We start from the raw sequence: 27,977 nt of genomic DNA on the forward strand, positions 1-27,977 counted from the left end.
AAAATAACTGGATTTAGAGAGAGAAGACTGGAATTACCTATGTGAACGTGGGGAAATTACTGAACCTAGGCCTGAATGTTCTTATATACCCAAAATGGGGGTGGGGAGCGTAGATTAAGTGATCTCTAAGGTTCTTTCCTACTCTAAATCTATGGTGTGAATTATGTGACTTTGCCTCAGTGTCCTCATACCAAATGAGGGGGCTGGAAGTTATACAGATTGTTAAAGAGTCTTACAGACATAACATTTTATGATTATGTGAAGTCATAGGATATGAATTAACTCATATAAGTTGAAACATATAAGCAAATCACATAGGGCAAAAAGTATCTAAATCTGAAATGTATAAGTGAATGCCTATTGGTTGATAACATACATGATGTGTGCATTTGTGGGGGGGGGGGAGCACACCTAAAAAGCATGGACACAGTTAAACAGATACACTAAAATATAAGTTACAGAGAATGATTTGGGTCACTCTCCTTACATATAGACCAGGAAAAGGACCACTCCTGAGCTTCTCTGGTTAAGCATTAACCCACAACAGGATCTGCCAGTAACCTGCTCGTTAAGGTGCAGTGGCCTGGCTATTTAATATATCACTGGCAGATCAAGTCAAGAGAAAAAAAATGGACAAGGGAATTCCAGGGGCCTTATTTAACCACGCTGGGGGTACAGAAAGATACAAAAAGAGATGGGAAAAGGGAAAAAGTCAGGACTGGAATGAAACTGAGAATATCTAATCTGCAGTGAGGGCAGGGCAGTGATTCCTGTCTTCAAACAGTTGAAGCACTGTCCTGCAGAAGGAGGAAACACATTTGGTACACTGAAGTGCAGACTTGTGATTAATATAAAAGAGATCTATTGATACATCTAAGATATCTAATAAAACAGAATCTTCTGAAAATCAGTGATCTCCTCATCATTTAAATTATTCAAGAAGAAGCAGGGCATATTTTTGTGCGGAATACAAAGAAACTACAAAGAGATCGGGATACTAATTTATCATTTCCCTTGAGATTTGTCCTTGAGATGCTTATAAATCATCAGTACAAGAGATAACACAGGCTCATACATGAAATAATTCAAGAGAATATTATTGTTTTTGTTTAGTCTTTTCAGTCATGTCTGACTCTTCATGACCCCTTTTGGGGTTTTCTTGGCAAAGATATTGGAGTGGTTTGCCATTTCCTTCTCCAGCTTATTTTACAGATGAGGAAACTGAGGCAAACAGGGTTAAGTGACTTGCCCAGGGTCACACAACTAGGACGTATCAGAGGTTGAATTTGAATTCAGGTCTTTCTGACTCCAGGCCCAGCAATTTATCCACTGTGCCACTTAGCTGCCCTAATTCAAGAGTAAAAATATATATTTAATGATATAGTCCAAACAATAAGCTCAACAGTAGTTCAGAGAAAGGGAAAGATCCATGTACATGTGTATACACACATGTACACACACATACACATACATATGTGTGTATATGTCCATATATATTCTATATAGAAACACATAACCATGAGCATGTCCATAGGAAGAGAGAATATCATGCACAGTTGGAAGAGAAAATGAATTTTTCATAGACTAATAACAGCAACATTCCAATAATACTGACTCTGAGGTGGATTTTTTCCATTATCTTAGCAGCAGAACATGAGCACATGATTATCCATCAAAATCAGAAGGGGTCACAGTCCAGCCATCTGCTGGCAGCACTTACCAAAAGGGGAGGGCGGGAAGGATTTGGGAAGAACACTCACCAAAGAAGCAGCCCAAAGTCCTGCTACACACGCTGGTTCAGCAGTAAAAAGTCTCAGTGTGCAGAGTTCTGTGGAAACCTTCCTGACCCAGGAACTAAAGAAAGCACACTTGCTTTCACAAGCCCCATGCCCTATGGGGTTAGAAGGGCACCATCCCTCCAGGTAATTGAAACAGCAAATCTTTAAAACCAGGTGTGCTGGCCAGGTGGAAAGCCAGTTCCTGTATGAAAACAATACCAGTCTCCAAAAAAAAAAAATAATAAACGAAAGAAATTCTCCTTGTCTGCTCCCTGCTCCATGAACTTTCCAAGTGGAAGGGGATACTAGAACTTCAGAACCATGAAAAAAGTGCTCCTCCTTGCTTGCCCTCATGCCACCACCATGCTCATTTCTAACACTATGACTTTTCTCTCCATCTGGAATGTCTTTTCCCCTCCTCTGTATATTACTTAGCTATCTTTAAAGGGCTATCTCAAGCCTCGCTTCCTCCAAGAAGCCTATTGTGTCTTGTGGTGTGTATATATAATGATCACAGAATCTACAATAAATGTCATAGTTCAAATTCCAGCTCTGCTTCTTACTACTTCTATGTCTAGGGAAGTCACCCAGCCTCTCCAGACCAAAGCTTCCTCATCCCTAAAATTATGGTGAACTAGATCCCTGAGGTCTCTCTCAGTTCTAAACCCAGGAAGGAGTAATGTGACCATGCTCTGAACTCCTCCTGGACTTATATTTAATGTGACACTGTTTGACACTTAATTGTCCTCTATTCCACAGGGGCAAATGAGAGTAGTGATAATGACATAGAATGAACAATATGGAATACAGAGTGGAAAAAGAACTGGTGCTAAATTTGAGGGACCTGAATTCTAATTCCTGTTCTGCCACCTACTAACTTTGTAACTCTGAAAGAATTGTTTGATTCTTTCTGTGCTTAAGTTTCCTAATCTATAAAATGGGAATACTATTTGTATTACCTACTTCACAGGGTTATTATGAAGAAAGCATCTCAAAATTAAGCTTCTTGAGGACCACTGCTATTTCACTTCTGTACTTCCATCCCTAGTACCTAGCACAGTGTCTGGCATGCAGTAGGTGCTTAATAAGTTCTTTGGATACTAAGCCTTCAAGGCTATGGAAATGGCAGCTCTACTTTCTTTCTATCCCCTCAGCATAGTATTAAACCCAGAATTAATTAATTTTCCAGATCCAATGGAACTCCTTCTTCAACACAATTTTCCTTCATATTCTATCTTTACCTAACGCCCTTCATCTGTCACCCCTTATTTGTCTCCATGCCTTAAAGTGTCAAAACACTTGTAATTATGTAATGTAACACTCTTATGTTTGTAGAAGGCATTAAAGTACCTGAGTTTTTCTCCTAGCTTGGATACTAAAGACCTGTGTGGTCAAATCACTTAACTGCTCTGGGCCTCAGTTTCCCTGAGGATAAAATAAGGGTGGGGAACTAAATGACCATTCCAGTACTAGCATTCTACAGTTCCATTTCACTCTATCTTCTTCATTCCTGGGCAGAATCTCCCACCATGTAGGATGCAATTCAATAAATAAAATGTGGGTATTCTGTTAACAAATGTGAACTCACATTAATCAGTTCAAAAGCTGAAATTCTTGGAGGAGAATAACTTGAGGCATCAAAAAGAAGCCCTAGGAGAAGTCAAAGGGGAAAGAAATTAATAATTAATATGCAAGACTAAGTTAGCTACATCAGGCTTTAAAAGGCTTAGGCAGTTTCTTCCAAGCCAGGCCTCTGGTTTTCCTAGATGACAATAGGAAAAAAAAAACTCTCTTACAATTCATATTTTCATAATGGTTGTGTAGATTCTTAACTAGATTACCAAAAGGTTAACCTCACTGAAGGCAGGAGCTGTGTTCATCTGTGTATCCCCAACACTTAGACCAAAGCACTGCACATAATATCTTCTTAAGAAATTTCTGAGAAATTGAATTGGTTCATTTCTAATCTCATGTGTCCATAGGTTACTTATTAGGAATCTTAAAAGATCTTGAACATGCCCAAGCATTAAGACTAAATATCACAAAATTAAATTTAATTCAATTCCACAAGCACCTACCATATGACAAGAACAGTTCTAGTCAACAGAAATTTTAAAAAAGACAATAAAACCTCAAGCAGCCTACTTACTGGAGGAAAACAATACATACACTGACAAGTAAAGAAAAAATACACAGAAAGTGAAGTCCAAAGACATTCCAACAGGCAAGAAAGCACCAACAAATGATGCTTAATGAAACTGGGGCTTAAAGGCACTTGGGACCTTATGACACTAGGTACTAGAGGTAGAGGTCAGAAAGGAGAGAGACAGAGAGACAGAGACAGAGAGAAAGAGAAAGAGACAGACAGACAGAGAACCACAGGGCACTGTCTTATAAGACACCCAAGGTTACAGGTCAGAACAAGAATGATTAGAAACAAAGGAGACATGGAAGGGATAGTCAGACAGATAAAAAGATAAGCAAGAGAATTAAGTTTCATGAAAACCAAAGGAGAAAGAGTATTAAGGAAGCATTTGGGGGAGGGGATAGTAAATATTGTTAAATGTTACAGAGAAATCAAGAAGGATAAGAACTAAAAAAATAGTCATTGAATTTAGTAATCAAGAGATCTTCGGTAACCTTGGAAAAAATTGTTTTAAATGATGAGGGTGAGGTGCTGACTGGCAGATTACCAGGAGTTGAGAAATAAGAGAGAAGTAATGACAATTCATACAGGCAAATAAAGCTCATGTATTGTACTCTTTGGCAATCTGCATGGGTCCTCATTTAGAACTTATTTACTCTTAACACACACACACACACACACACACACACACACACACGGCAAAAACTGGTAATCTAGTTTTTTGAAAAAAAAGATGAGAGACTCTAACTTGAAAAAAGAAGTAGATAAAATAACAGATGAAATAAATGGAGAAAAGGGGAACGAATAAAAGACAATAAAAAGTTAATTAAGTACCTGGGAACTATTTAGTATGGTAACATAAAGTACCCAACCTACTTCACTATCCCTTATATGTAGTAAGGTAGATAAATAATGCTACAAAGAAGAATGAATTTGTGATTTTCTCAGCCTGGATACAAAAGTCGTAGAGAAGGCACTGACCCCTAGACACAGAGGAGTTACATGAGATTGCCCAGACTTACACAACTAGAAGGCATAGAGGAATGCTTTGAACCCAAGTATCTGTGAATCCAAGCCAAACACTATCAATTCTGCCACACTGCTTCTGTAGTATCCTTGGACAACAAAATAAATGGAATTGATCAAGATACCTATGAATCACCCAGAAAAGGTGTTAAAGCAAAACCTTGAATGCTACTCAGGGCAGGTTTAGAGACCTGCATTTGGTGCCCAGCCTCTGACAACGACTAGCTGTGTGATCTTGGAAAGGACTTATCTCTCTGGGAGTCAGTTTCCTCAGCTATGTAATGAGACTAGTAATACCTGTACTACTTATTTCATAAGACATTTTATAAATGGTATCCTCATTTATAAGCTTGAAGATGAAAGGAATCAAACTGTGAAAGCCCTTTGCATCCAGCAGTATTCTGTATACAGTAGGCACTTAATCAATGTTAATGAATTGGCAGAGATTGACCTTGATTATCTCTATGATCTCTTTCACCACTGAAATTGTTATGAGACTCTTACGGGTTCTATTTAAAAAAAGATGAGCGTATCTTATTTCAGAAAGATTTTCTAGGGAGTAAAAATCTTTTTTATTTGTCATTTAAAGGGATAAGCTTCAATTTCTTGTGAAATTCACTTAAGTCACACACTCCATTCAATAGTTTTGCCAAATAAATGGCACACTGCTATATTTATAGTTGGGGGATAAACCAGTCATCATTTCCCACCAGAAAATTACTCCCCAGGCTTTTACAAGCCAGCTTTTACCAAGAGATGAAGATAGTGAAGATGCCCAATAATCAGCATCAGATGCCTCAGAATTTATAGCGGGCTAAGAACTAGAGAGGCAAAACTAGTTCCCTTGCTGCCCATGGTACAGTCGTTATGTTGGGATCTTAATAAAAGGAAGTCTTCAGTGGAGGGAGCTAAGCTACTTCCCACTTCACTTCCACTGAACTTCACAGCCAGTCAAAGGAAATCAAGCTGTGAGGAAGAAATCTTTGTACTAAACTGAATATGCTGGGTCCACAGGGGAGGCTCACTGCTGTCTCTGGTGTGCAAATATATATACTAGGTGGGCAGTACATGCAGAGTGGAGCATTGAGAGTCCGTGATTTCATAAGGAGAAGAGAAGAGAGTGAAGGGAAAAAAAGATAAGGGTGGGTACTGATGGCACTGAACAGCTAAAGAGACATATCTGATATCCTAGTCACATTCTCCATAATTTGCAGCACTTTAATAAGTAGGAGTATCCCAAGAATGGCAAATAGGAAAAGAGCTATGAAATCATTAGACCATCCAAGAACAATTCATTAGATGCCATGCACAGCAGTGCCAAGTTATTAGCAGTAATGCCTCCTGATAAGACAGGACATCTATTTATATACCAAGGCTATTGTATTTAATTCGCTACTTACCAGCTTGCCTTTCTGTTACAAGAGGGGTCAGACTTAGCTTGATAGTGGAGGTCCACTTCAAAATCCAAAAACACTGTAACCCTATGTTTAGTGAGGCGGATATAAAGGAGCAGACAAGAGAGGGGAAGGAAGGGTCTCCTTTGTCCCCTGGGGGGCAGAGCAGAGAGGGAAGAAATGAGGCAAGAAGACTAGGTGTAAACATGTCCTAAGCAATCTTTTCCTCAACTCCTTAATATTCCAAAAAGTAGACTTAAATATACTTCCTCTAGCTGCCCCTATGCTCCACAATCTCCACATTCCCACAACTCCCACCTCCAATCTTTAATAACTGATCTGCAGTCTCCTCTTACTCAACCCAGTCCTGTCAAGAAGTCTCATGTTTCTGCTTGCCTAAGAGCAACTGTTTGAGGTGGGCTGGAAAAAAGAAGGTGTTTCGTTATTAATTTTGTGGTTTGAAATTCTACCCACCACAACCCTAATTCTAAGTAGGTATAAACCATTCCATAGTGGTTCCCTTACTTTTCACTTTTTCTCTCTTCTCCTCCTGTGCACTGGAAAAAGCTTTGACTGAGTCTCAGAAGATGAATAATAATAATTATTATTAACAACAATTAGTATTTAGATAGCACTTTGTTTTGCAAAACACTCTACAGATATTATCTCATTTTATCCTCACAAGGTCCCTAGGAGGTGGATTCTATTATTATCCCCATTTACAGATGAGGAAACTGAGGCAGAGAGCAGTTAATCAACTTGTACAAGGTCACATGTCTATTTAGGTGGGATTTGAACTCAGGTCTTCCTGACTCCAGTTCCGGTGATCTATCCACTGTGTCACCTCCCCCAGGCTTCTCTAGCCTTGACCCTACTGCTAACTCATATTTTGGGCAGCTCAAGTTCTCTGGGCCTTTCTTACTTTCACCCTTTATCAATTAAGGGAATTGATGATCCTACCTCCTACAGGAAGGAGGCCTATCCTGATCGATTCAGTTCCTTCAAATTACTATGTATATATTCTGTATTTACTTATATCTGTACATTTTATCCCCTTCCCATCCGTGAGAGAATAAAAGCTTCCTAAAGGCAGCTGTTTTGCTTTGATATTTAGCACAATACCTAGAACAGAGTAAGAGATTAATAAATGCTTGAATGAATGAATGAATGAATGAACTACACTCAGACTTCTCTTGACCTTGGTATTTACAGTACCTTGAACATAGTAGGCACTTAATAAATATTTACTGAATGAATGAATAATCTAGGTACCTTCTGGCTCCAATACTCAATATGATTCTATGATCATACTTTTCCTCTTTGAAAATCCCAAAGCATTGGCTTGATGGATGTGGAAGGACATGAACAAATTTATCAGGGAAGGAGAGAAATAAAGGATTATTCTGGTTCTTTGTTTTTTCCTCCTGCATCCCAACCTCTCCATAAGAGCACTTCTTTTTTTTCATTTTTGGAATGACTAAAAGCAAGGTATGTTTAAAAATTACAAGCCAAGTAGGCATCACTACTAAACATGAGGTAATCATTGCATTCCTTTAAGTGTTTGAAGTATAGCCTAAAGAACTTCTGGGGTATTCCAAGGAGATGAGTGCCATTCAATTCCCCGCTCTATCTTGGTTGCCAATCACCTCTCCACATTTAGCTGTACTGGGTCATTAGCCAATAAACTCATCAGACTAACAGCCCTAGCAAAGGCTCTTCTTAGCAACAGCAGCAACAGGAGCCCAGGAAATGGCTAACAAGCTATAAAGTGCCTTTGACTCACCCCTTCTGACATGCCTAGGAATTGAATAATAATTTCTCTTTGCCAATTAAATTCCTTGCACCGCAGGTACACCACTGGCTAAATATAGCACTTTCTCCACAATTCTAGGGTAGAGAAGGCTTAAATTCATTCAGGAAAGGGGAGGGGGAGGAAAATGACTTGCTCTCTAGGTTCTAAAACATTTTTCTAGTGGTGAAGGAGATGACATACTGGATAGAGACTCAGAAGACTGAGATTCTAGAGCTATGTCTCCCACCACCTAGATGTGTCACCTTTGCAGAATCATTTGCGGTCATTGGGCTTCAGTTTAGCCTCTAAAAAGCGAGGAAATGACAAATAAGTCATTCGTAAGGTCCAGATCAAATGTTCTATGATTTATATTTCTTTTTTTTTGGGAGGCTTAGTTAAAATTTTATTTCAATTTCTTATCATACCCAACTTTAGCATCACTAAAAATCTAAAACAAAAACAATAAGCAAATGAGACAAATAACCAAGTTTCAAGTCCACACCTCCTCCCCACCTTGAGTTCTCTTCCAACTTCAGGACTTTGACTAATCCCAAGGATACATCTAGAACAAGGAAGCTAAATCCCTTCCTGAGGGAAGGGATTTAGGGAGAATAAATAAGAGTAGGCAGCCAGTGGGAAGTAAAGAATATGGCCACAGATACTTCTTCCCCCTTGGAAATATGTAGTTAATATCTACATATCTCCATCTATCTATCTATCTATCTATCTATCTATCTACCTATCTATCTATGGAGTGAAGGTATACACCTTGTTGGACCAGGGGGACAACGGGTGGCTGCTGCCTTCCCCTCCTGCACCAGAGAGGAGCCTCCCAACGGAAATTAGCTGCCTCAAGGTATCTCAGAGACAAAACCAAAGTCTAGCCTCCTGGTTTTCACTGAGGGTATTTGTCAGAGATAGACACTGCTTTTTGTTACCATGGACAGCATAGGGAAGGGAAAAAACAGGTTCCGGGATAACTGGGGATGGAAGCAAAATGAAATAGGCATAGAGAAACCTAGCAGCCCTTACAAGGGCAGGAGGCAAAATCAACACATGACTCCACCTCCAACCCTTCTGCCTCCTCCTCCTTCCTCATGTGAATGAGGGAGTCAGGGACACAGAGATAGTCCTCCCCTTTGGGTCATCAAAGCGATTCATGATTTTGAGGTTGAGGATCATGTGCAGGCCAAAGATGAAGATGAAAAGCACGAGCAGAATGGAAACCAGCCCCATCCAGATGGCAGGGGAGAAGAAGCCAGCGCAGTCACTTGCATAGGAGAAGTTTCCACCAGAGTAGTTGAAGGCCTGAATCTGGAAATTCTGGAAAGTCATATGCCAAGGAGAGGGATCAGGCGAAGACATTAGGATTTCTTGCTTTGAACGGTGGGTGCTAACATACTGGCAGTGGAAGGAATAAATGCTAGGTGCTGTGGCATGTGAGAAATAGAAGACAACCGATGATTCGTTGGTGTGGATCTCTAGGAGACCCATGGTAAACCAGCTTCGGACTGAAACAGGGTAGAAATGACTACTCAGGATAAATCTGATGGTCAAGAGCGGGCCAAAGAGGTTGCTGTATGTCAGCACAAGCTGGGCAAAGGAGGTGTTCCAGCTAGAGCCAGTTAGGTTGAGCATTGGGGTTCCAAAGGTGAGTGCAGTCAGGTCACTTGCCTGTTTCCCATAGACCACTGTGAAGCGCTGGGCCCAGAAGAGGATGCGAGGCTCTGTATCACTGTAGCTCACTGGTGACAGGACAGGTGGTGAGAGCGGTAGAGTCTTAAAATCCTCATCCTTCTGAAGGGGGTGCCGCCCCAGACTCCCAGACATCAGCAACAAGTCTCGAACCACCCAGGAAGGCCCAAGGGCAGTCAGTATGGCTGTATAGGGTACATCTTCTGACCAGAACACGCTCATCACCTGTCCAATCATCTCATCGTTGCCTGTGAGTACTTCTTTGGGGTGCCATCAGGCCAGAACCTGTGGTATATGGCAGTCTCAGGAGGATCAGAGAAGGGAGGGTGTCACTGAGATTCAGCTCCCTCAGAGTGGCTTGGTCTACATGGAGGGGACCAGCTCCCAACTTCTCCTTCAGGTAGGAAGTCAAAGTGCTGACCGCATACCAGTCCACTGAAGGCAGGATCAAGGAAAAGGGAGCCAATTCCAGAGCACTCTCCAGGTTAGAGAAAGCACTGTTTTTCTTGTCACCAAACACACCACCATGTGCAGTGAAATCCTCGATGCTTAGTTTTTCCTGCAGGAACAGCTGCACATTTCCGGGACCCTTCTCCAGGGCATGGTCCAGGTAGGAGGAAAGCTGGATATACGTAGTGATGTGACCTTCGTGGGTAATTTCAAGGGGAGGAGCCCACAAATAACCAGAGCTCGACCAGAGCACCAGCGGCACTTGCTGCTCCGCAGCCACTCACGCGGCAGAGAAGAGCAGCGTTACCAGCAGCAGCGGCGACAACGCCAGAGGCCGGACCCAGGACCTGCCGGCCATTCCTGCAGGCGCGGTGGGCAGCACCACCGTCGCCATGACCACGCTGCCTAGGAGTTGTATTTCTGTCATTACTTAATCCCTGGCTTTATTTTCTTTCTGTCAGCCGGCTTACATCCATGAGCCTCCTCTGCCCCTCCCCCCCCAAATCACATAAAAGACCAAACAGTGCTAAAATCCCGAACAACAGAGGACCTGGTGGCCTAGGGAAAGAATGGAAGAGCAAAAAAATAATAAAGGAACAACTTTACCTGGTCACCCCCAGGTAAGCAAAGGCTACTGAAACACAACCACACATTCTTGGAAAGTTCTCAGTACCCCCTGAAGCTCTTTTCTAAGTAATTACTCGGTATATTAGGCAGTCCAACGCTATGAGTAACTCTTGGCTGCTGTGACTTACTAGGATAACCGTTTGTTGTTATTGGTTTGTGTTGTGTGTGTGTGTGTGTGTGTGTGTGTGTGTGTGTGTGTGTGTTTTACCCCAGAACGTTAGGCTGGAACTGGAAGCTCAAGCCTAAGGGGAGAAATTCCTCTTCAAAGTCAGGAGGAGCACTGTGTGTGGCAGTAAGGTGGTGCTCTCAACACCATTTGGAAAGAAAAGACGGTGGGAGGACTATCACTCTGCTAACACCAAGAAACATCAAAAAGAATACATGTGTTGTGTGAAAGCATGGTGTACATGTGTGTGAAGGGAGGGGAAATAGACATAGATTGATCCAGGGGAGCTTAGACAGAAGACAATGAGAATATACTGATACCATCAACTTGAGAAGGGAAAGAAGAGATAAAATAGAATGGGATTAAACTATTAGAAGTCACAGAGGACCACAGGGAAAACTATATGTCCCAGTATGCACTGACAATAGGCCCTGTGTACCTAAGCAGCTCTACCTATATTGACCCTGATGGTAGAAAGAAGCCCTATGAAAAGCAGTGCAGTGGGGGAGGGAGCTACCCATGGGGCATCTCAGTTACAGCCCTGATTCCATTTCTAATCCAGAGAACAGACACTTTTAACCCCAGCCTCTAGATCCTGCTGTTCTTCCCAGCAGGAGGAATAACTTTGAAGCAACTTTATAAAAGCTTATAGCAAATGCATAGATCTATGCCCAAACATTGTTAATGCTTTTCCCCCTGGGTCTCAATCTCTCTCTCTCTCTCTCTCTCTCTCTCTCTCTCTCTCTCTCTCTCTCTCTCTCTCTCTCTCTCTCTCTCCCCTCTTGGTTTCTGTCACACACACACATACACACACACACACACACACACACCCACACCCACACACACACACACACACCCACACACCCCTTACCCCTCCTGCCTCTTCCCCAACTAAGTTTACTTTATCACAAGCTAAAGCATGCTTTTATGCTCTAATGAGTTTTCAGAAGGGACCTTGCAGACAAGTACATTTTACAGATGAGGAAACTGAGGTGCAGAGAATGAAATGATTTGCTCAATTAATGGCAAAACCAGGTTTCAAGGCAAACCAAAGAACCCCTGGGCTGTTAATGGCAGTGGGAGGAGAGGGTCCTTCATTGTATTTGGGGATTTTTCTTCATTAACCTGTGAGGAAACCTACACTTCTCCAAGTGGGAAGAGGCGATGAACTTCTTCCCTAGAAACTTGATCCTATAACTGAGCATCACAAGAATTTTCCTGATTTTCTTTCCCTTGAGCAAAAATATTTCATTGCTATTAGCTAACTGGATCACCTTGGGCTTCATCTCTATGTTATTACAGTTTCTTATCTACAGGATAAGAATTATAATGCTTGCTCTCCCTTTTGTTCAGGGCTGTTGTGAAGAAGGTACTTTGTAACCCTGAAAGCAATACATATATGTGAGTTATTATTATCATCATCATGATTATCATTCTAGCTCCTAATCTGCCTAATTCAGAAATTCTGGACTTCTGGTGAATAAGATTATTTGTCTTTCTCCTACCCCATTGGAATATTTTGGATTTTTTCCCCTCTACCTTAGCCCTATGTCCAGGACTAACCAGGTCCGGTTATCTGAAGTGAATAAACATGCTCAGCTTTACAGGATTCCCTTAATGTGAGAAATGTGGCAAATCCTGGGAAAGATGGTAGTTTGGGGAAATTCTTAATACTTCTTGCCTTGGGGATCATTATAGTAATGACCAGACTTTTCATTTGGGGAGTAAAACCCCCTCAAGGAATAGTATCTAAGGAGCAGAGTTTTTTGTTTTGTTTTTTAACTTTAATTTTTTTTTTTTATTTTTGTGACAGTAGAAAAAAGAGAGGCATAGGCTCAGAAAACTTATCTGTACTGGTAAGCCTCACTTCTTGCAAGCAAGTCCCCATGCTGGACTGTTTAACCCTGGCACCATACACTGCTAATCAGGGAAAAGGTCACCCAAAGTATATGTCTGGAATTCACTCTGAAGCAACCTATGAGCCAAAGTTCATATTCGATGCTCATGCAGTTCGAATTGATTAGGGTGGCACAGCTCTGGCCTAGGAATTTACAAATTATCAGAATAACTAGTGGTTAACTGAAGGCCTGATTGTTAGGGCCTGCTATAATCTCTTGCCCACTGTTCCCATATACCACTCACCACCACCTACCCAGAATACCTTCTCCCCAACCCCATCTCTCTATTTAATTCCCACCCATGCCTTGAGACCCAGCTTAAGCCCTACCCACTTCTTGAAACCTTGCCTGACTACTCAAACACACAGTGACCTTTTCTGAATTTCTATAGCATTCATAATATGTACCACACAAATTATCCTAGGCAGACTGTTCTCAAGGAATTCTATGTAACATCCTGGTTTCTGCCAGGTGTGACCCAACCAAATGGAACTAAAAATCACATTTTCAAGTGTCTCCAGTCTCCTGTGGTATACTAAGATTCCTAAAGGCAAAAAATAATACCGTGCCATGTGCATGAAAAAGTTGAGAACTACTGTGCTAGGTTAGAGACTGTCTCTTATTATCTTCTAATTCTTAAATAAATGCAACTATCACTGGTCCAATCACTGAGCAGGTTCTAATACCTTATGTCTTATACATCTTAAAATGAACACTCAAAGTTCCTAAAATGCGCTGTCAATTAAAGTGAGGAGAGAAAAAAATGGCCGAACCCAACCTGTCCTGAGCAAAAGAGATCAAGGGAAGACTGCTGAGCTACTTGACCTTGAACAAGTCAGTAACTTGACCTCTCTGGGCCTCATCTATAAAATGAAGGGGCTGGACAAGATGGTGTCTAAGGCTTCTTCTAGTTCTGATACTCTGTGAGTCAGTGACTCTGGAGTGAATATAATTATCTTTCTACCAACATGACAAAGGGCTCCAAGTTTCTCCTTTCCTAGCCCATCACCACTAAAAGCACTAGAATGGAACTTCAGCATACGGTACCAAAGTGCCAACAAAGCCTGAGAAAATGTCACAGTGAGGATCTGTTTCAGGGAAAAGACCTCAGCAGATGACATCATTCTTAGTTTTTGTCCAGTCTATTGGCTCCTCTTACTTGTTGCTCTAGGACCTCTTACACTTCCGAAGCAGGAAAACCAATGCTTACATTAGACTCTTATCAGTAGGAATCCGTGTGGAAAAGTACTTTCTGAAATAAAAGCAACTTGGACCAGACACGTTGTGGTCGGTCCCACTAAATGTCAGGAATGTGGGGAGGAGCTGGTTTACTCCACATGCAGGTTAGGACAGACTTAGTCTACTTAAAGATCAGTGTCAATTCTGTCTCACACCCACCCTTTCAAAGAACTAACATGTGGAGTCCCTGAAAATAAAGTCAGAGACATTCAAGATCTACCTCAATTCCTAGTGGATTTCTAAAAGTAATGACTGAAGGGGAGGGAAAGAAAATGAATTCTTGCCACCAAAACCTGAGTGATGTTCAAGTGAATCTGACTTAGCCAGACCAGTTCCTCAGGAATGATCTGCTATTTCCTCAGGAGATGACCAATTGAACTCTCTCCTCCATCCCCCATGGGCAGCTTGGTAGAATGGGAAGAGCCCTAGACCCATCCTCAGGTGGCATGGATTTGGATCTCACCTCTGACAATTACTAGCTACTTATCACGGATAAGTTCAAATCTATCCTCAGGCACTTCCTAGTCATGTGACCCAGGGCAAGGCACTTAAGGTCTGTCGGCCTCAGTTTCCTCAACTGAAAATGCAGATAATAACAGTACCTACCTTTCCAGGGTTGTTGTGAGAGTCAAATGAAATCACGATATTTGCAAAGCAGTTAGAATAGGGCCTGGCACATAGCAGGCATTATGTAAATGCTATTATTGTTATTATTAAGTCACACACATATATATATATATATATATATATATATATATATATATATATATATACATATCTATCTTTGAGTCTTGATTACCTCTTCTATAAAATAGGTATAAAATACTTTTGGTTTCTATCCAAGACCATAGGATTTTATATCTAGAGCTGGAAGGGACCTCAGAAGCAATCTAGTCTAATGCCTCCATTATAAATATGAAGAAACCAAGGTCTAGGGAAGTTTAAGTGACTTTTTTCAAGGTCACAGAGACGGTAACCATCAGAAGTGAACTTGCCACCCAGGTCTTCTGAATCCAGAGTCAGTGATAACAGAGCTCCTGTGGATCATTCTATGTAAAGTGCTACCTAAATCTGAGTAAATATTCCAGCAAAATAGGTTTATGGAGCTTAAGAATTTAGCAACATACAGTCATAGTTGGGGAAGTAATCGCCTCCCTCTAAATTGCAATAGTCTGGGCAGAACTCAAGTCATACAACCTTACCCCAGGTACAGCTCAGAGGAGTTTTATAGTTAGATTATTCTTAAATGATCATTTTTATAACTGATACTTTTGCTAACTAGATTAACACTGACATCTTTTCTTTCTCATAAATAAGTTTGTTCCCACTGCTGCTAGTATTTTGGAGGTTAAAAATATAGGAAAAGGAGCTATGATTCTCCCAAAGGTACATAAAAGAAGTCGTGGGATCTTAATAAAATGAGCTTCCTGACAGCTTCTCAGAAAAGTGTGACTGAATACCAGCAGTCTTTCCTGCCTTTTGCACTTGGAGATCATAGCATCCTAAGTGAGCAAGCTAAGAATTTGCCATGGCTTACAGTAAGAGAAAGAAATAAACACATATAAAGAAGATATATATATTGGAATGACACTGACAGTTCAGTGGTAAATAAGCTGGATACCATATTTAGACTATACCAGAATCCTTCCAAGGGCCTCACAGATTAATCAAAGCTCACCACTGAAGCTCACCAGGTAAAGGAAATGTTTTACCTGATAAATTAACTCTGGAGCAGTTCTGCAAAAGGGAAGTAGAACCTCCTATCTGTACTGTCAGCATCTTTTCTGCATCCCAAGTCCATAATCATAGGATCCCACTCCAGGTCTATGTCTAAAAGATACTATAGCCATCCTCACAAGTGAACGGATGCTATCCTCTGCCCAAGCATCCATCAAATAATTATATTCTCTTTTCTTAAAACCCTACAGAAGTTAATGTATTTGGTCTCCCTCTCCTCTTAAAGACAGACTATCTATGCCTGACTTTAGGAAAATCATATCATGGGAGGTGGGGGAAGTATGGCATAGACAACAAAAGGGCACTGCTCCTAAGCTATGTTTTGTTTCATTTTGTTTTAAACAATCATTTATTAAGACCCTTTTAGCATAAGGAATTAGGTATTAGACCTGTGATTTCATTGATGTAATGAGTTCTTTTTACCAAAGGCCAGTCACCACCTTCTACACTAGAACAAAGGGTTCTTAACCTAGGGTCCACGAACTTATTTATAAAAATATTTTGATAACTTTATTTCAACATGCTGGGTTTCCTTTATAATCCTATATGCTTTATTGTATTAATTTAAAACATTATTTTGAGAAAGGGTCCATAGGCTTCGCTAGATGGTCAAAAGGGCCTATGACACAAAACTTGTCAAGGACCCCTGAGCATATAGCACCAACAAGTTAAGCAAATCATCCAGGGTCAAATGAGTAAGTATGTGTCAGAGGTGGGATTGAATCTAGGTCTTCCTGGCTTTGAGACAGGTTATTTAGCCCCAGTTTCTGCCCACAAGGAGATTTCATTCTACTATGTTCTGTGAAACTCTGGTAATTTGCACAAAACAAATAAAACAGTTAAGAAAAAGTTCCAATGTTAGCAATATTTTCCCTCTAAAATATTAAATATGAAATGATCTAAGTAACTAGTACAGTCCCTATAGTATAACAACTTTTCAGTGTGGAAATCAAAAATTTTCTTTCATTTTGTTCCAAAGTTTCCCTAATTCTCTTTTCCTTGGAGAGTATCCCACACTTACAAACTACACCCTTCTACTCCCAAACTAGACTTTATAGGTACTCTCAGTATATTTTAAATGTACCAAAACATACCGTAGCTAACATTTTAGGAAAGGCTGCATTGGGAGACTTATCCAAATTACAAAAGGCAGATTCACTTTGCAGAAGAATTCCCTGCACAGTTCCTCTGAACAACAAGCTCTCTAAAAGCATTTAAAATGAAATTTGATCTGTAAGCATCGTGAAACCCTCTAACTCTTTGGGAACACATCCATCACGCAATGCAAGGGTCAACTTTCCTAAGATTCTCTACCACAACAGCCCTTACATTCTTTTGCCTTATTGCCATTTTGTTGTGCTCCCTCTTGCAAATGGCTTCATTGCAGAGCCAGGGAAAGCAACCCCAGGATTTGTAAAATCTGAAAGCACTTCAGGTTGACAGGTGCTCTATAAATGAAATATCCTTCCAATTACTGCTACTGTACTATACTGAATTAAACTCTATCCCCATAACTAAGGAAACAAGTCAGTTGGCATATCACCCGCCTTTCTTATCCCACCTCTGTTCATACCCATCTCCTCATAAATAAAATCATTCTTAAAGAGAGAAATCTAAATTACCTTCAAAAGCAATATTATCCTTTGTACATTACTACACACCATCAGAATTAAATTGGTAGGGCTTTGAAGTCTGTAAACTGATTCTTAGGTAGTTGTTCCAAGTGCTAACTCCGCCTGCTACCTAGACCATCTTTTTATTTGATGTCCTAGCAGGAAGCACATCTGAGGGAGGATAGGCAACTTAAAGCTATTGACAAGGTGACAAGAATATCTTAGAATGACAGCCGACTGAACTGATCCCATTTCACTGACAGACTCAACTGCCTCAGTAAATCCGATGAAAGTCAATACTGCCACTCCCTCCTTAGGCTCTGCTCTGTTCTTGAAACCCTGGACAGTGAACTAGTTACCCAATAGGGAACAGCTGAAATTCATGCTTTCATAGAGTGCAGAATCAGAAGCAACTCAAGAAAGAGCAACGCCCTCTCATTTTACAAATCAGAAAACTGAGGGAGAGAGAGTTTAAAGTCCCTTGCCCCAAATTCCATAGATAGTTAAGTAGCAAAGCTGAGATGACTCAGTATACTTTCCACCACAGATGCCTTCTTGCAGTAGCTCCTCAGCTGTGGCTGGCCAAAGGTTTTCTCATTGCCAACAACATCTGTTCATTGCCAAATGGAGCTACTGTTTTCTTAGGTAGAGCTTCAAACATATTCTCCTCCCCTGAGGTCCCTTATGTGGGCTTTACGCCGTTGTTTTCTTTCCAATGTTCTTTACCACAAAGGTCCATTTGTCCAAAAACAAGGTGACTGAGGTGCACAGGTGGCTCATCTGCCTCTCGTGCTTTGGCCAGCGGACTTCTGTTTGTGACAGCACAGCAGCAAATAAACAAGCACTGACATTATAAGCAGGTGGTAATAGTATTAAGTTGCAACATAAATAAAAAATCAAAGAAAACTAACATTAGGTTTGTGTATCTGTGTGTGTTGCAGCTCCATTCCAAATTTTAGCAAATCTCTACATTAGCCAGAGTAGATCTGATATGTATACATTACCTGAATGGGAAAATACACATGTGAACAAGAAAAACAAGAAAATGTCACTGTCCACACCAGAGATGTCACATTCCACATGTGGTTCTCCTTTACAGGAGGAAGAGGAAGAAAAGAGAATAAGGAGGAGGAGAAAGAGGAGGAAGAAGAGAAGGAGAAGAAGAAAGAGGAATCCCTAAGACATTGGTAGGGATGTTTTATAAGAGATGGAGAAGTAGCTTCAAGATTAAAAAAATAAAGCTAGGGCCAGCTAGGTGGCGCAGTGGATAGAGCACGGGCCCTAAGTCAGGAGGACCTGAGTTCAAATGTGACCTCAAACCGAACACTTGATGCTTACTAGCTGTGTGACCCTGGGCAAGTCACTTAACCAAAATTGCCTAAAACGCAAAAATAAATAAATAAATAAAGATTAAAGCTAAAGAAAATCCTCTAGTAGCTGTAGGAGTAAAACTGCTCTTTTTCTAGAACTAGAGTAATTTACATCAACACACCATTTACTCCTCAATCCATTGTAACCAGGCTCCCATCTCTAGTATTCTACCATTCTTTCAAATATCACTAGTAATGTCCAAACCACCTAGTCCAAAGGCTTAAAAAAAGTTCTTATTCACCTTTACCCTCTCCACAAGATGACACTATTGATCATCTCTTCTTTGCTGCTTCTTCCCCCTTTCATCTACATGACACCAATGTGTCCTAGTTCTCCTTTTGTCTTAAACCATTTCTTCTCAATCTCTACTAACAGTCTCTACTCTCATTCATTCACTCACACACACACACACACACACACACACACACAGAGATGTTTCTTACAGCTTTACTCTTCTATCACATCTTCCTTGGTAATAGCAATTTTGTGCCTTTATTTATCACTTCTATGCAGATTACCTCCTAATTATTAGCTGCATTCCTAATGTTTAACCATATTTTCAACTGCTTTATTAAGTATGTCCATTTTGTTTTTCTGCCAGCACTCAATATACCTAAAAAGGAATTCTTTATCTTGTACCCCAAACATTGCCCTTTCCCTATATTTTCTTTTTGTGTTGATAGAACCACCATCCTACTAATCACCTACACTCATCACCTCAGCATGCTGTTTGGCAGTTCCTTTTTCATCCAATACATCCAACCAAATACCAAACCTTTCTAATTCCACTGCTACAATATCTCTTGAATTGATCTTCTTTCCACTTCCATTGGAAATACTCTAGTTCAAGCCCAAATCACAGTCATATGAACCATTTAAAAAACTTCCAGTCTCAATTCTTTTAGTCTATCCTTAACACCGCAACCTGGATCAGGCACCTGAACACAAAATTCCTCTACTCAAAAACACTCAGTGGCTCCTATTGCCTAACCAATAAAACATAAAGTCCTTATTACTTCACTCCCCTTCACATACTCAATTTGGAAGTCAAATCAGACTATTTACTGGGATTTACTCAGCTCACTGCTCTGTTTAGTCTCTAGGCCTGTTATGGCATTCCTTGTGCCTGGCCCATTTACATTATTTTTACCTGCAAAAGTCACTCTTTTTTTTTTTTTTGAGTCTGAGTTGAATTGCCTATAGGAAAAAAAAAATATATCAAGAACTGACCAATGGTAACCTAATTAATCTTTATGGGGGGAAAATGACCTTCAGAAGGACCCAGAAACCAGAAAGAATTTTACTCTTTAATCTACAGTGTGGTGTAGGCTTATTTAAACCAGAAGAACAGAAAGAAGACCAGTTTGGGTTTTTGTTTTGTTTTGTTTTGTTTTCAGCCACAGTTTCTTTTGAACTTCTGTTCAACTGATTCTGTTTCCCCATAGGCTTGAATGATCCTTGAGATGCTTAACTTCCCCACGCCAACAGACCCTACAAGATCTCTACGTTACCGAAATGCTCTCTTTAAGAGATATGACTTTTACATAATTTTGGAGCAATATCTATTATTAAAAACTACAGACTGAAAACTCAGCAAAAGATTGAAATGAAACACACACACACACACACACACACACACACACACACACACACACATTAACTAAAGTGGGAAAGCAGCTCACTTAATTTAGTTTCATCTGATCATGGTCCAAAATTCTAAGTCAGTCAAATGTCAGTAAAGTACACACACAGATAACCATTGCTATCATTAAAATAAACAAAACTGTGGGTAAATGAAATTACTGATTTAATTGATTAAGTTTCATTAATTAAAAATGAAATAATAAATGAAATTATTGCTTCTCCCCAAGTAATTCACATACCACTCTATGGGATGGAGTATAACGTGAGGTAAGGGGAGGGAGGGGTCGTAGAAGGTAAAACAGCAATTACTGCTAACAGGCTAACCTTGCTGTTGCCCTTGTTATACTATATTCTGCTTTGTAGCTTTGTCTTTCCTATTAGGGAAGGGACAGAGCATTTTAGAATTCTCCCCAGGACAAGTTAAGTTCCCTTTTCACAGGATTAGAAAAGCTACATGATACAAGCTCAGTCAACACTTTTTGATTTATTCGATCTGCTTTTCTACTCCAGTCCTCACTGATCTCCTAGCATTTCTAGCTCTGTCCACAAAATCCTGTATTTAATTATATACACACATTGCATTGGAAGGTTATTTAAGTTCTTTTAGGAACATAAAGCTTTGTTGCCCCAGCTATAGTGTCAAGACTTTAAGAACAAGTAGCCCATGCTCTCCTCTTCTGTATTTTCTAGACAGTTTACCACCATGCTGGTCATGTCAAAAACAACAATAAATATTTCTTGATGGTTTTTTATTTTAAAAAATGACCTAGTCCATTCCACTGCCTTCAGATACTACTCCAGACATTGGGAAGATGGGTTTCTTCTGAAATTTCATGACAAAAACAACACATACCTAAGTTAGGCAACTTCCACACAGTCATGAGCCCACAGTTCCTGGCAAAGGTATTTAATGTTGGACTTTTGACCCAGTTTCCTTTCTTTTTGTTCTCCTCATTTGTCTTTATGTCCTCTTTGGGTTAGACAAATATTTTAGAAATAAATAAAGTCTGGTGTTCTTTGTTTCTCCCAGAACTGCAGCTACTATAATCAAAATGCTAGAAGGTTTTCTTTTTTTCCTATTGTTTTGGTTCCATTCCCACCCACCCCACCCCACCCCCATTACCCAAAAGAGAAAGGTTAACCAATTAACACATATTCTTTTCATTTGAAAAACTTTATCTTTTAAATTTTAAAAATACCAGGAAACTCTTATCAGGATGTGAAAGCTCAGGTCTCAGTTTTATTTTATTTTCTCCTCTCCATCCCAAAAAGAAAGGCAAGAAGAAAGGAGGGGCAAACATCCCTATTCATAATCTAGCCAATCAATAAGCATTTAGCACCTACTACATGCCAGGAACTGTGCTAAACACTGGATTAATGCCATTCCCATTTTGTTTCCATTATTAGTTTTCTCTACAGAACACACCTTCTCTCTACATTTTCATTTCCTGTTTGCTATAAATTGTTGATTATTATTATTATACTTTGTTTCCCTACAAAACTATATATAGTAGGTAATACAAGTGAGTACACAGATAGACTTGGCTTGTTTTTTAATCATCCTACAAGTGTATCTTTATGACATACTTAGAAGAGGGTCCAACTGCCATCACTGAAGCTACTTTTCATTTTATTATCACCAACAGTAATGGTCATAGTCTCCACACTGAACTTTAGGGCTACAGGAGGCTTTAGAGAACTTCTACCCCCAGTATCTCATTGTACAGAAATAAGGAAACTGAGGTTCGAATAGGTTAACTGCCTAGCCAATGTCACTTGAGTAGTTGATGCACAAGGCAGTTGAAGGATGTTTCTTAATGGGATGAGGGTCAGTCCTTCCTTCTTTACCTTGGTCATGGTAGTGGAGTTTACAAGATAACTATGTATGAAACCCTCAGGTCTTTCATAGCACCTTACAGAGACATCTCTTCTCCCTCATTGGTTTCCTCCCAGAGCATAATGCCTAAACTAACATATCGTATTCTGTGTACCCTAAAGCCAGCTCTGAATATAGGTAAGCCATTATATCTAGTCTTAAAACTTCCTTCTTTCATCATGTTTTTTGAGGGTCAGCACAACTCCCACATAGTCTTTGCCAACAAATAGTTATCTGTTTTTGAATGAGCGATAGCAGCTTTCTGGGTAAAAGTTTCCTCACTTATAAAATGAGTAGTTCAGAATAAATGACCTCTTAGAACCCTTCCAGTTCTTTTTTTCTTAATTATAGGATTCTATCATTTTCCCCTTTGCTCTCAACAAGTTAACTAAACAATTAATTATAAAAATGAATGTCTTCCTACCACATGGCTTAGTTCGTGTAGTTTACTTAAAGTATTTAATAAAGTGAAGGCTGGGAAAAAAACTGCAAAATAATAAAATTCAGATTAGCAGGGATCTCAGTAGCTGTCTAGTCCAACCCATATTCCAAAAAGAATACCCATTGCAACATATATGACAAAGGGACATTCCATCTCTCTGATGACCTCCAATGAGGACAAACTACCCCTTACCTCTACCTCTAAAGAGAGCCTATTATTCTTTGAATAGCTCTAATGTTTAGAAAGTCTTTCCTGATATCAAGTCTAAATTTGTATCTTTGCAGCTTCCACCCACTTTTCCTCATTCTCCCCTCTGGGCAAATAGAGCCAGTCTAATCTCTTTTCCACATGACTGCCCTTCCAGGATAAATATCACCAGTTCCCTCAACTGAACTTTATATATCATGGTCTTGAAGCCCTTCCCCATCCTGGTTAACTACAGATGTTCTCAGCTTATCAATTTTCCCTCTAAAGAATGAAGGCTAGAACTAAATTAAGCTCTGTTAAGTCTTTCATCTATTTTCAATTCTTTTGAAAGGATGACATATATAGTGGTCACTAAAGGCATAAAGAAATCTGGGAATAGGTGGGTCACTGGAACATTAACATGTGATATACCTACAATTAATCTACCATCAACAGCAACTCCTCAGATTCCCCTCTGGCCTACATTCAAGGATGGCAAGTTGGATGAGTATTCTGTTTTATTTTGACACAAGCCTATTCAAAAACATGACCTGTACCTTCTGGAAGATTATTTTAAGTAAATACATCAGAGGTACAATAAATGTGGATGTGGATAATCACATGATGAATAAATATCACAGCATTCTAGCACAGACGTGAATTTAGTGGCAAAATTAAAAGACTAAGCTTGGCTCCAAAGAAGAACTATGAAAAGATACCTCTCCATCCTGACCTAACCTCTCCTTTGAAAAAACAGGAGTACATATATCTCACTTAGCTGAACTCTTTGGGACTTTCATCATGACCTCCAGAATCTCATCAACCCACAAGATCATATTCACTCTGAAATTCATAAGTTCCCAATACCCTCTGCCCCTAGGGCCCTTCCCCTCTGCCTGGAGAGGATAGAAAGTAGGGGGAACTCCTCTCAGATCCCTCCTTTAAAGAGAGTGTCCATCAGGTAACTGCATGACTTTATCATCCCTCCCTTCCCATATCCAGGTACCCTCCCCTGCCCTTCCAACTCCACCTCCTTTTCAGCTTCCTTTTATGTGTTATTTTCCTTCAATGAGATTGGGAGGTCTTTAAGAACAGGCCTGTCTTATCCTCAATATTTAGCACTGTCTGGTATACAGCAGAAACTTAATAAAGTTTTATTGATTGACTAACAGACAGGTGTGAAATATTGCATATAATGTCAGATTTTTTTTCATTGTGTTGATTAGTAATCAATTTTTCCTCTGCTTCCTTTTCTTAAAGAATTCTTTTTCTATAAGATATTGCTCTCTGGGATGGGGTGGAAGAAGATACAGGGGGAAATTTAGGTAATATAAAAACAAAAATAAAGATCTATTTTTAAAAAATAAGTTAAATAAGAATTCCCCTGAAACATCCCCAACAAGTAGTCAATTAAACTGCTTTTTAAGACATCTACATGTGAATGAAACCTAAAACGTTATGAAAGGAATGGATAGTTTGGACATATTCACTAACCACTAGAATATTGGAACAACAGTTTGAAAGTTATAGCAGTGGGATAAATGAAACAAAATTCTATTTCACATAAGAGATAATACTCTTAGAGCATTTGATAGTTTAAGCAGTGGTTCAGGCTGAAAATATTTATCATTTTCCAAAAGATTTAAGTAAATTCAGGAAAACATAATAAAGAAAAGCTAGGGAACGGTATGCCTTTCTTTATAACGTCTTGAAGACTTTTTGTCACAGAGGGCAGACATACCCTTCCACAGCCTGTCAAGGATCAGTGTCACTGTCAAAGTAGAACGCTGAGCTGGATGGACAATGTGTTCTAAGCCAATATGGCATTCACTGATGGTGCTCTGATGCTGTTAATCAGGAGGTGATTGCTGCTGACAACTGTCCAGGGAGTAGGTGGGAAAGCCCAAAGCCAATTAGTCATTTAGCTGTAGATTTCCCTATTTATAAGCAGAAATGGAGTTGTTTCAATTCAGATATTTGAGAGATAAAGATCTTTGGAACTAAAATTTTGCTTGACTATCAATTTCATAGGAGAGGTGAGGAAGTAATAGTGCTTTCTTTTTACATAAGAGAAAGAAACACAGCCACATGAAGCAAAGTCAAGAATTTCGTCTCTTTTCTGACATAGCACAGCAGAAGTGGGAAGATGTTCCCAGGAAAAAGATAAAAAGGATTAGCATGAAACAGAGGTTAAGGAACTCTAAGAGATAAAAAGACAAAGAGAGCTGCAAAACAGGTAACACATTAAACAAAAGATTTGTTGTTGTTGTTATTATTGTTTTTCAGTTCTGTCCAATTCTTCCTGATCAGTTTGACCATAGCACAGTAAGGCTGCCCATGGGATTTTCTTAGCAAAGATAATGTCATCTCCTTCTTCAATGGATCAAGGCAAACAGAAGTTAAGTGACTTGCCCAGGATCACACAAGCTAGTAAGTGTCTGAGACCAGGGATTTGAACTCGGGTCTTCCTGAATACAGTCTATGCACTGAGCCACCTAGCCGTCTCCAGTCAAAGATTACATAGATGTACAAAGCCTTCCATAGTTTTACTTCTTCCTCATATCTTACCTCAAACCAAACTAGTGACATTGAAGGAGTTAGTTTATTTTCCCCACTATTCTCTGGTATCAATCACCTGTTCCTAAAATAGGCATTTCAAAGCTATTAAAGGTTTCGAAAAAGAAAGAAAGAAAACTTTAGAAGTGACAAGTTCAGATAGCTTTTGTACAATGATACCTGAACTCACTGACATGGCAATCATCTGCACTGCTGGACAGAAGTGGCTGGGCTTCCTCATAAGCTGTCCACAGCCCTGAGCACAACTTGGACCTTAAAGGGGCTCCATAAATCTTAATCACTGCAACACTAGCCCCAAAAGAAGCAGTCCACACACACACACACACACACACACACACACACACACACACACACACACACACACACAAAAACCGATGAAGTACAGCAAAGGCACACAGGAGGACAGAGGCATTACATATTCTCTGTCCCTTCAATTGTGTTGTTATTTTCCTCTCATAAAACTCCCCAAACCTTGCCTCCTCTAACCTGTCTAGCAACTTATAGAAGTCACAAAAGCTACATTGTCCAGCTGGTCTTAAGGAAGATTAAGCCACATATACCAACCTTGAAAAGAGAATGATCTCAAAATCAACACATCACTTGGGGGCTGGCAGGCCTGCTCTCTGCTGCCATTCGGTGGCCACCCAAATATCTTGGGGGCTCACAAGGTGAGTTTCCCCCTGAGCCTTCCACTCAGCTGCCCAGCTTGCATGGTTCTGATCTGATGACATCAGCCCTGACTGGATGAAATACTCTGAAGCTAAGTAAACAGACGCTAACAGGCAGCTCCTTTCAGAAGTTTCCACTGAGGAAGCCTAGGGTCTCATTTTAGGGGCTTTGTCTGCTCTGGAAGCCCCAAGACAAATTTGGAGACCCTCTGATGTATAGACCTTCTTTGCTCCTACTCCTCTGTTGGTTGTAAAGAGAACAAGGAACAACTAAGAAACAAAAGCCGAGGAGCACAATAGGAAACTCTAGAATATAAAGGAAAATAAAGGGGGAACATGCAGGTTCCAATCAGACTCTGGGTGTGGTACCTTTCTTCTTATATCATTTGTGCACTGGAAAAAAAAAAAGGAAAAAAATAGACAAGACAGGGATAGAGTTTTGGGGTTTGGGATTTTATATGCATTGCTGTTATTTTAAATGTTATGACTGTAAATCAATCAAATGCCCCTAAGCTCTAGTAGGTGAATATTTGCTTTATCTTTCCCAGAACCAGCCCACCACACCAATTACCCTGTCCCACCTTCCAACTCCAGCTCTGTTTTATGTGTTGTTATCCTCTATTGGGATATAAGCTCCTTAATACAGTAAGGATTATCACTCCCATTTTACAGATGAAAAATTCAAAGCTGAAAGAGCATAAAGGACTTAGACATTCAGCTAATGTCAGCATTAGCACTCAAACCTGTTTCTTCGTAAGTCCAATGTTCTTTCTATTTTTCCATGCTTTCCCTCTGTCTCTCTCTCTCTTCCATATTCACCTACCATGGGGCAGTCTGTTCTACCTTTAGATCAAACTCCTCTAATTGTCAACAAGGTGGGGTTTTTGTTTTGTACTGTTAACTTCCACTATGGATACTAGTCTTGACCGGCCCCTCCTTCCCACCATTTCTATCACCACTTTAACCCAGAGGGCCAACCAGAACAGGGTTAACATGATCTTTCACATGCAAACACATGATTCAATATTTGAAAATAGCTATTGTGCTATGTAACACCTCCCCACCTGTCTTAACTTCATGCTACATATTCCCTATTCCTCTTGCATGGTGTAGTTCCCATTCCTCTCACCATCTTGGAAGCACCGTAGTTTGTCAATGTCCCTTCTAAAATGTTGTGGCCAGAACTCTACTTTAGTTTAGGTTTAGTTTAGAACTAAACCATACTTTAGATGTGGTCTGACCAGGGTAGAGAATGGTGGGAATATCATCTCCCTTCTTTTGGACCCTATGCTTCTATTAATACAGCCCTAAAATGATACTAGCTCTTTTGGCTTCCATACGTAACTGCTAACTCGCACTGAACCTAGAGTTCACTGTGACGTCTAGGTCTTAATTCACATAAATTTCCTATATAAATCTCACTTTTATATACATTTTTTGAGCCCAGGTGTTGGGCTTTACATTTCTCCCCATCCCAATTTTACCTTGTTAGCTTCAGTCTAACATTTCAACCTATCAGTTGAATTCTATTACTTATGTTGTTACTATTCCTCCAGCTACATTCCTGCAGTATTTGGACTGATATATAGAGTCTTAAGTTCAGATCAATAGAGAACTATTTTGTAGCTAAGGGACAGCAGACATGGCAGTTT

At 40.0% G+C, this 27,977-nt stretch overlaps 1 protein-coding gene and 1 pseudogene across 6 annotated transcripts in view; both read right to left on the bottom strand.

The window, feature by feature from the left end:
* SETBP1 (SET binding protein 1) overlaps positions 1-27,977 on the bottom strand; it is a 537,494-nt gene that overhangs the window by 363,587 nt on the left and 145,930 nt on the right. The gene's annotated exons all lie outside the window — the stretch shown is intronic.
* Positions 8,486-11,897, bottom strand: LOC110207995 (V-type proton ATPase subunit S1 pseudogene; annotated as a pseudogene).

This window comes from Phascolarctos cinereus, unplaced genomic scaffold, assembly GCF_003287225.1.
Source record: "Phascolarctos cinereus isolate Bilbo 61053 unplaced genomic scaffold, phaCin_HiC Scaffold_4;HRSCAF=312, whole genome shotgun sequence".
NCBI classification, from domain to species: Eukaryota; Metazoa; Chordata; class Mammalia; order Diprotodontia; family Phascolarctidae; genus Phascolarctos; species Phascolarctos cinereus.